The 9,866-nt window shown below is 37.5% G+C and overlaps 1 long non-coding RNA gene across 1 annotated transcript in view; it reads right to left on the bottom strand.

The window, feature by feature from the left end:
- The window catches only part of LOC107726988 (uncharacterized), a 69,077-nt gene extending 63,599 nt beyond the window's left edge, over positions 1-5,478 (bottom strand). Inside the window, exon 1 of the long non-coding RNA XR_001638317.1 lies at positions 5,376-5,478. This is a non-coding gene — a long non-coding RNA (uncharacterized LOC107726988). The remainder of the gene's footprint in view (positions 1-5,375) is intronic.
- Positions 5,479-9,866: the final 4,388 nt, after the last annotated feature.

The raw sequence follows: 9,866 nt of genomic DNA, 5'->3' as shown, positions 1-9,866 counted from the left end.
GGGGCTGGAATATTATAATAAGATCCCCTTTCTACATCATGGGGGGGAGCAAAATCTGAACATCTCTTTTTTTTCACATGCTTGCATAGAAAGGCTTATAAAAAATTTTTCACGTTTTCTGGGTTGGTAGATGCACCGGGACCCGATTATAGCAATTAAACATGGAAAAAGTCAGATTTTCATGATATGTCACCTTTAAATACTCGAGCTGCGTGAAAAATAGTCTCCAAGTTACCATCCCATAATGTTCAGCAGGGGCCGGGCTTTTGTAATGTTGTCTCTACGCGTGCAGACATGTCAACGCTGGAATGCAGCCACAAAGCCCTGTGCTGCCACAACCTCTTACAGCTAGAGCGGTCGCCATAGACACAGCAGGGTCACAGTGAGGTCAGCAGGTTAAAAAACACAAAACCTCACTAACTACATCAAGACACGCGAGCCAAAATCACAGTTACACTTCCCTCCTGGACCTGAACTCAAAGCACTCAAAATGACAACACAAGCTGGGAGCAGAGAGAGAAATCATATGGGGGAAAAAACAGAGGAGGCGGAGCACAAACTCAATTCCTCAAAGGTGCTGTAAAAAGCCAGAAGGCCTGAACCAAAACACACATGAAAAATGACTTGCCATGAGAACAGCATAAAAACAGCTGCGGTCTCCTGCTCTCATGCTTGGTGACCTCCATAGTGAGCCACTGTAGGCAACTAATCAGCAGGCTGTGCTACAATCAGTATTTTGATATTGACCGTGACATTCTCAATAATGTATATTTTGCATCATGACATGTCATCCAGACTAGAGGTAGCAAACTCATTTCAGGTTGAGGGCCGTGTAGGGGGAAAACATGTGGGCCAAATTACTTCCCTCTAAGCTGCTCATGTACATGGCGGTGTACTTTTGAAGTTATTCCTGCACAGACAGACTTCACAGAAACAGACTCAAAATATGTGGTGGAAAAAAGTTAGACATTTCTTAAAGCAGACAAATTAAATGCATATCAATTTTTTCAGTAAAGGTTTGAAGTTGAGAGAAATTATTAATTCATGACAGAATTAATTCATGAATAGTACTAATTCATAGTCATGCATACAAAAGCTGCTATACTTTCCATCCACAAAGTTATCTTGTCCTTACAGCTGAAATACAGGCGTGCTTATATTCAAAACAACAACACTCTTGCTTGTGTGATATTGCTTAATTATAGATCATTTGTGGGGTTGTCACTAATAATTATATTGGTAATTTAGTAAGCTGACAATTATATGTTGATGACTGATAGGTTTTTGCAAAAATTCATAAAAATAGACTTGAATGGGTGTGTTAAATGTCAAAATTGAAACCATCATATCATAATTTGATCGAAACTTACTTACAAAAGTGAAAATACAGCCTTAATTTCAACGTCACTCCAGTCACACAGAAGCCACACTGCTTTTTTTTTTTTTTTTTTAAATGAGTACTCCTAATTTAATTGAGTAATTGAAACTGTCTTATTAATCATGTATCATTTATTCACCCATTTCACTATTTGTTGCGGAGGCTCTGTTACCGGAACCGAAATCACTCGCGGGTCAAATCACTCGACTCACACACACTCTCTTGCATTCCTGACCTGCGGGTGTCGCTGTTGGACAGTATTATTCCTGCTTCCTGTTTGCAGTGCTGCTGGTTTGTGATTGTAGCTTCGTGTAGCTCTGTTTTTCTGTAAAATCTCTATTACTCTCTGTTGTTTAAAGTGATAAAATATAACTTAATTCCCACCATATTTCTGATATTATCCATCAACCTAATCTGATTAATTTGATCGTTCGCTTTTATTCTAAAACCACGAGTGCAGCGCATCCTAAATCTGTAAGTTTCCACCCACGGCGCCGTCATTTTGATTTCGCAAGCTACAACGGTGTACCAGCTCTAATGCCATGGCGAAAGTTTGAGCAAAACATGCTAACTCTTCTGTCTTTGGCTGCACAGACGAGCACAGAACACTAGATGGTAATACAAACACAGAAAGCGTCATGTCCGAGAAATTAGTCAACCTGTCAGTCATCAGTTCTAAAGTCCTATTTAGAGTTCCAGCCTCAGAGGAGACAAGAGAGCAGTGGATTTATTGGTTTATTTACTGTAACGTAGGGCTGTCGCGATAACCGCAATACCGCGCTATTGACGAGCAAACCGCAGAAGAATGCAAGAACCGCAGCACACCAGAGACTTATATTACATATTGTAAAAAGGGGCATAATATGTCTCCTTTAAGAAAATACAAATATTAGAGGGAATTGATCGCTTTGATCCAACACAGGGACTTAAAACTGTTACTATGTTGCATTTTCTTCTTGGTTTACAAGGCAACATCAAGAAGTTTTCTTCTTGGTTTACAAGGCATTATATTATATTATATATATATATATATATATATATAATATAATATAATATAATATAATACATACGTAATATAATTATATTACATTTCCAATATATTGATATAGGATTTCCCTTCAATTGGAGGAACCCATCCAAGCATATTCAAAATGTACAAATCAAGTAAAACGCAGTAAAATTCTAGTTTAAAATGATCAAGGCATGTTTGGCATAGGTAAGATTTTTTTTTAAGAAGTCTCTTATATTCAGGCTATATTTATTTGACCAAAAATACAGTAAAACAGTAATACTGTAACATTTAAAATACCAGTTTTCTATTTCAGAATATTTAAAATGTAATTTCTGTCTTTCTCATTTTTAGCAGCCATTACTGCAGTCTTCAGTGTCACATGATCCTTCAGAAATCATTCTAATATGCTGATTTGGTGCACAATTTGGTGCTTATTTAGCATATTATTATCAATATTAAAAATATTAAGCGGTAGTTCTGCGTAATATTTTTGTGGAAATCGTGATAAATTTTTTCAGGATTCTTTAATGAATAGTGTGTTCAAAATTATTGAATATTATCACCCAGCCCTACTAGTTATCCAACAACTTTTGAAATACTCTAAATCTATCAACGCTCTAATAAATGCATAAAATTGCTGCAAAGACAGCCAGGCCTTCAAGCAAAGGAAACAAGACTTCACCTGTAAGTCACCCAGGTTGATGTATAAATGGTTGGCTACACAAACGGCGGGACAGCAGAGTCACAACGCTACCTCCCTGTCATGTCTGTGACAGCTGCAAACGTCCACCAGTTGATCGACTGAATAACCTCATTCTGAGATGCCTCCAAACACAGATGAACTCAGCTGAAAGAAAGAGCAAGGGACTACAGGATAGGGAAGGGTCATTTCTAACAGAAGAGCAGGGCTTGAATTTCGGCGCGGGATTGCGGGGATTGCGCATAATTCTACTGATTCCCACAGTTTCCGCACATGTAACACGGGAAATTCCCGCAAATATTTCAATTTGAAAGACGCTCGCGACAGATGACGGAATGTATTATTTGCACGTGCTTTTGAGTCTTACAATTTTAAACATTCAAGTGCTCAATTCAGTACTTGCGCGCTCTGTGACTGCGAATGTGTAACAGTTTGATCCGTGCATGAGGTCTTAAAGAGACAAGCAACCTAAATAAACCTGCTGCTGTCTGTCATTAATGTTTATTTATACATTGAAGACTAATCAGTGTTATTTTAAAGTTAAATAGATTCTGTTTCTGTGGTATTTCTGTACCTGAATATTACTGTTAAACTTACCTGAAAAACTTAAAGCACAGTTCATTTTAGTTGTATCTTGTTATTGTATTTGTTTGTGCCATTGCTTGTCATTAATCTATTCTTACTTTATTACTTACTGTCTACTTGTCTTTTTTAGTTAAAATAAATTCAATTCAGAGTTTTAAAGTTTTTTTAAGTATCTTCCTCACAATATAAACATGAATCAACAACATTATATCTTGTAAAACACAAATGCACTGGGTGACGAAACATTTAGGTTGGATGATTGTAGTTTAAAAATATGTCTAAAAAATACCCTAACTCCCCCCTCAAATTAAAAAATCCCCCCCAATAAGAGCCACCTAAAGGGGGAATTCCCCCCCATTTTCCAAAACGAAATTCAGGCCCTGAAGAGGTAGAGAGAACAGTTCTCTAATTGGAGATTCTGGCCAAAATCTCTAAACAATGGCGCCTCAAAACAGCAAGCAATAAGGGTTTGGATTCAAGAGAGAAGAGTGCCAGCCAGGACGGCACCCTGCTGGGTAAAAGGACGGCCAGCGACTGACTGATCCCACAATAATCAGAAGCGACAAAAGAACCATTTGGTACTACTGACACTACATGACACTCCACTATGAAGGATTAATGTTTTGATGGTCCATGCATGCAAAGCCTCCCTTCATCCCGGACAATGCAGCCTGCTGGTATTTCGAGAAGGAGAGAGGAAAAAGAGAGTTTGTCCTAGTATGTTCTCAAAAAGACATGATAGTTCAATGGGTCTATATTAGGGGTGGGACAAAATATCGATATGGCTATATATCTTTGTCCTTCTCCATGCGATAAGAGAAATATCTGGAACAAAATATAGATATTTTTATTAATACAACAAGGCGCTCTAAATAGATTTCCCTGCACCCAGCATCTAAAAATGTGTGGAAATCACAGTCGCGCTATTTTCAATTTCTTTCCAAAGCGCTCTGAGCCACCATAAACCGCATTCTCTATGAAGATGGGGAAGCATGAGGAACCGAAGGATAAACAGATTTCCAGCCACTGTATTAGCTCTACTGCTATGTTTAAGGGGATAAGAACTAAAAAACTGCCACGGAGCAGCTATCAGCATGGACCTCTCTCTCCGATATTACAAGTGCGTGTTATGCAGTGGGCAAGTCAATAAGCAGTTAAATGTGTTGATTAATACACAAAGTGTAAGCTTTTAATAAGTCCAAGAAAAAAATTATTAACTTACTTAACGTTAAATTTGATTTACAGAACATTTTGTGCTGTTTTCTAACAGTTCGGACTTGAATAAAGAGAGAAAACTTGCACTTAACCTTTTCACAGGCATTTTGTTTTCATAGTTAGACAGACATCGTGATGTATCGTTATAGGATTGTCTAGCAATATATCGATTATTGCAATAATTGCTGTATCGTGATATTATCGTATCGTGAGCCATGTATCGTGATTAGTATCGTATTGTGAGGTACCCTGTGATTCTCACCCCTAGTCTATATGCACAACATTTTCACAAAACAATATGCTTCACAATCCAAATAAAATCCTAAACGCAAGCATGATTAATGCTCAGCTCTTTATAAAAGCTATGAATTCTGCTAGAGACAGGTAAAGCAAGTACATTGAGCTCAGAGTCATGTGAAACAGCTAAACATTAATTGACAAATCCTACATACATATACAATTCTATATACATGTAGAAAACCCACCCGAGACTGAATTTCTCACAATGACAGAGGTACAGTGTGGGCTGTGAAATGAAGAGGCTCTGGAAGAACATGAGTTTCCATTGTCAAATGGTCCGGAGCAGCAACCTATTAAAACAAGAAACGCTTTATAAGATTATAGTGCTCAGAACAGCACAGTAACAATCACATTCACTACACTCAACAGGGTTTACTGGCGTGATCTTTATAGCCCTTCAGTGACCTTATCAAAGACATTAATGAAAATCTTATTTTCATGAATCAGTTTTCATGTATTGTTTTTCCCAGACAGTGTTGTACTTAGCATGCAATGTTTGTTCTAGATGCCTGTTCCGTAAATTAAAAATAAGAGCACAAGCTAAGAACTTTTGCCATTGAAGACTTGAATAATTGTCACAAGTTGTCTGGGTAAGTACTGTTTGTTAACTCAAACGAAAAATAAAAAAATGAATAAATAAAATAAAATGAAAATAAAAAAATAAAAAAAATAAGTAAAAAAAGTGAGTGTGTGACTTGCAGTTTGCAGTTTAATATAATTACTCTACGTGCTTCCTGAGTTTGTGTTTATGGTTTTGTGGCATTCAGCACTCAGCACTCATGTTGTTTTTGAAAAACTCGGATTGGCATGTAGCAATCAGTTTCATTTCACAGAAGTAAATCTTCTCAGGTTTGGCAAGGGATAGTAGAAAGGAAACAGCCCAAGCTAACCACAGTAACAAGGCCTGCCTCTGTTAGCAATGCAAAAATTCTCAATGCTCAATCAAATCCCACGCTTTGTGTGTTGTTGTTGTTTCAATACATTTCTCAAACGATTAGCACATTGAATTATTCTCCCCCATAATCGGTTCTTGGAACATTTTCAAAGCACATGGCATAACCCAGTTTGGTACAGTGTAAACAACCAAATGCATGCCAGATTATGCCCATCAATTACTCACTCATCACATCCAATTAAAACATCTGGGATTAAGGGATTCATGATTATGATCTTAATCAATCCAAATAAAGCAGGTGACGCCTGATGACCAAACAGCACAAATACACCATCAATCAAATATTAATCACATGTGATGCAAATCCTTCAAATCCCTGGAAAATTAAGAAATGAAGAAGTTTCATGAAGACATAGAAAATACGACTTTTCCTGTTGTCACTCTCCACAACCTTGAATCTGCAATAAATACAGTGCTCATTAATACAAGAGCTCATTAAACTTGGAAATGTATGCTTTAACTCTCAACATCAGAGAACAGCAGTCTCTACAGGTGCACAATCTGTAAATGTAAATCATGCCAAAAAAGCCCAGAGCCTGAATCGTGGTCCCTTGCTCACCTCACTATGTGCACACATTCACACAAATTAGACTTTGTTCAATGAGCACTCTGCATTTCTATAAGAGCCCAGCAAGTCCCATTTGTTTACATGGGACTAATTAAGTGTGCTTTAATGGAGGAGCAAAAGTGCCAACAATGAGCCCCTGTGTTGGGAATGAGGGAACGTCTCAGGTTCTGTTCGTCAGTCCTGCATTACACATCACAGCCATTACAAAAACATAAACGGTCAACATTAAAGCAAAAACGACCACTGCGAACAATTCATTGGTAGGGTTAGATTAGAGAAGATGCTCTCCTTAAGTAACAACAGAATGATGATGTATCTTCTAAATTATTAATCAAGAAATTAAATGGAAACATTTGTAAATTTGGATAGGCCTACATCACAAAATTAAAAATGATGAAAGGGAGTCAACTCAACTGTGGGTGAAACTGTGGGTTTACCCAGCTGTCATTTGATTTTTGCATAATGTTAAAAATGTTTTATATTATTAATGGTTATAATTAAATAATAAAAATATTTTTTTTAAATACAAACAATACTTGCTACCAAATCTTAATGAAAGACTAAGTTCACAAATTGAAAAAATAAACAAAAACATTATCCAACATTAACACAATTATCCAAAAAATTTACCATTTACACTCAAAACTACACAGATGGAAATAAATCCCACAAATGTTTAGCTGAAAGTCAAGATTAGTGAGAGCATAACCATTCAATAAATGAGAGAAGATATAAGGTGGGGGCATTTTGCCCTGAATGTTATTCCAAAGACAAAAAAAATCTTTATACTTTATGACTTTTCTATTAGCATGATGTCAACAAGCTTTTATTTTTTTAACCTCTAACAGCAAAAACACCTGTCATACACAGCCCTCTTTTATCATCCAATCATATCACAGTGGATAAAATAAGTCACATTACGCAAGTAAAATGCACTACGAGTGCCATTTCTGGTTGACTTTAACAAGCTGAGCAGACAAAGACAATACATCTGCCCTTGTTATCTTTTTATAACACAAGAACTTTAATAATGTCAAGACTGTTTACAGTGGACAAAGCAAAGGTTTCATCTTTGAGCGATAAGGATCTTAAACAGTCGAGCATGTTATGAGTGTTTCTCTTCATTTGCAAAGCAACAGAAGTTGAGCAGTTTATTCCGCCAAGAGGCATTGAGACAGTATCTTGTCATTGGCTAATAGCATCTCTCATCTCATCCGTCTGCCAACTGGAATTTCTGCTTGTGTTTGGTGATAGTCCAGACCAAGAAGCAGAGCTCGTTCCAAAACGATATCCATGTGGGGCATAGAATACAATCGTATTACCAAAAGACTATGAGCTGTGCATGAGTCTGCATTGGCTTAAATACTAAAACAGACGAAAAGGGAAATAAAAAAACCTGCGGTGTCTAAATTACGCACGCAGAGCGGAGAGACGCAAAAACGGTGGTGAATTTTCTCAGAGGAGTGGCTAATTCTTGCACACAAATGCTTGTTTTGTGCTTCTGATGGCAGTGTAATAAAACATGCATGCTACTCAACAGAGAGGAAGAGGCCAGTGAACACAGAAGCTCATCACACTTTTCTCCCTCCTGTGGAGTGCTGCGAGGGAGAAAGAGAGCGAGACGGAGAGAGAGCATAAGTGGGAGAGCGAGCTGTGACTGCTTGTTGCAGATCCGGCTGTTTATCCGCCAGCCTGCCTCCACACTGCGCTCATTCAGTCTGAAACAAAGCTCTGCTAGGACACGCACTACAAAACAGGAACACCAGAGAGAAGAACAGAAATGGACAAAGAGAGAACGGACAGAGAGGGCTAAAAGACAGAGACACTGTACCTAAACAGAAGCAAACGCAGCTCTAAAGGAAACCAGCAGCGAAAAAGAAAAGAGAAACAACATGCAACATTCTCAAATGTTTCAAAAGCAAGTACACTGAGTTACTCAGTCACACTGAGTCATTCTGGCTAAAGCAAGTGTGTTTGCTTGGCCCAGACACTTCAGGTAATGAGGTTGGAAGTCTCAGAGGACGTGTTCTGTCATCGGCTATGGAATGACCACCAAACTCAGCATCGATCCAGCAGGGAAGCTGTGCACTGACAAAACAGGAGTAAAAGCATTATGAAATTGCTTGACAACAACATGGGACACTAGCAGATTAACACAATACCAAACAGTTATTCCTGGGAAATATGTGGTCAGAGTAAAAAAAAAAATAGCCCAATTTTTTTCTGAATAAATTGACAGCAAGTGGAAGACAGGGCTCCACAAAGACTTTCAGGCCAGTTACAATAAGTCTATTTATTAATATAAATACATGTCTCTCGCCTTTTTGGCACATCAGCAGAATCTGCAGCAATTTTACCCAGCAGGCTTACATAGACGGATTTATTGAAATGACAAAAAAGACTTGAAAGCATGTGTTGAAAACTACAAACCATTACTGAGTTCATAAACATGTTTTTAATCATGTAGTTACATTACAGTTCTATAATTTCCATCTTTTTTAGCTTTACAATATTAAAAGTATTTTTAAATGGAACACATGAATATTCATAGATTTTTAAAAAAATATTATTTTGTGGTGGAGCTAGTAAAAATGTTGGCAGGTCACATAAAAAAATCCAAACTATTGGCCCAACTAGGGCTGCAAGAAGTGATCCACAAAAGCCCAAGTGGATCCATTGTCAGAATGAAGAATTAAATATATGTTAAACAGTACTACTTCGTTTCAATTAAAATAAACAGTGCAGTACTTTGAACAGAATAGACAGCATCTCTGAAGGACACCTCTGAAGGAGAATACTTCAATGCAAGTAGCAAAAAGCAACATACAACAAAGGTTTATTGCCAGTAAGTGCGCCATGTTATGTGAAGCAAAAGCAAAAAATGAACAGCACTGTTGCCATGTGGCTGTGGATTCGCAACCCTCAATGCAAGCAAATTACTTGCATATGCGACTACATTTTCATGCTAGGCAACTATATTTTCTCTATCGTTGGCTATTCGCTGCTAAATTGTTAGATTTCATTTGCCAGTGTTTGAGTTGGAGGCTAAGAATAAGGTTAGCACTGATATACTTTTGCTCACCTATTGCACACTCGGACTGAGCCCTCGATAGTTTCATTCTCTGTATTTAAAGCATATTATTCCTATTTGTT

The sequence above is a fragment of the Sinocyclocheilus rhinocerous genome, unplaced genomic scaffold (genome assembly GCF_001515625.1).
Source record: "Sinocyclocheilus rhinocerous isolate Xijiao unplaced genomic scaffold, SAMN03320098_v1.1 scaffold4684, whole genome shotgun sequence".
Lineage (NCBI taxonomy): Eukaryota > Metazoa > Chordata > Actinopteri > Cypriniformes > Cyprinidae > Sinocyclocheilus > Sinocyclocheilus rhinocerous.
The sequence above is the reverse complement of the archived record's forward strand: the minus strand, read 5'-3'. Positions and strand labels throughout refer to the sequence as shown.